The sequence below is a fragment of the Austrofundulus limnaeus genome, unplaced genomic scaffold (assembly GCF_001266775.1).
Source record: "Austrofundulus limnaeus strain Quisiro unplaced genomic scaffold, Austrofundulus_limnaeus-1.0 Scaffold2134, whole genome shotgun sequence".
NCBI lineage: Eukaryota > Metazoa > Chordata > Actinopteri > Cyprinodontiformes > Rivulidae > Austrofundulus > Austrofundulus limnaeus.
The window spans coordinates 15076-15863 of record NW_013954536.1 but is presented as its reverse complement, the minus strand read 5'-3'; positions in this window follow the sequence as shown (position 1 = coordinate 15863).

The following is a 788-nucleotide window of genomic DNA, read 5'->3' as shown; positions in this document are numbered from 1 at the left end:
ACCTGCACAAACGAAGCACTAACCAATCCGCTTACTTGTTTGGATTTTTTGTGTGGGTGGGGTGTCAGCTTCACACAGTCTGGTGGGGGCAGTTCCTTTGGTTTTAAAGCGACAGCTTTAAAAATGAGTTGATATGAGACACACCTCAGAAAAAGGGGYGGAGCTTTTGGAGTTACAATAAGGATGAATAGCCTATATGCCACGGACATCCGGTCCAGCACTGGATGCCACTCCCAWCACTTCCAGTTCACGGTCAACACAGTGTTARCGAAAGAGTTTTTCACCCGACAACGACTCGTAATGACCTCCACAGTACAGAATTAGCATATTACATGTAYCAACATTAACACAGGAGACGTACAGGTCCAGCCAAGTGGGAAAAAATCACTCCAAAAGCCATAAAAACAAAGGAAAGACGTTCGTGTTTATGGTTCCAGAATTTAGCCTTTTTAGGCTAATTTAGGCTGCTTGTTCTGTGAATTTTTCACGTAGAGCTGTGACACTTATATTGATGGAAAGAGCAGAGTCTGGGCTTTAAATTGATGGGCTACTTGTATGGTTTGGATCGTTTTCACCAACGTTAGTGAACTGAAAACATAATGATTATCAGGAGGAGGTTCTGCTGCTCTCGGGGGGAGGGGGCGCTCGTCGCTTGTGTTTTGTTTACGCTGTAATATACATTCTAACAAGGTTTTACTTTTGCATAAAACTCATGACAAAGTTRCTTAAAAACATTTCAGACTCTGTATAACACAAACACACACAAACACACACCTACCTTTGTACCA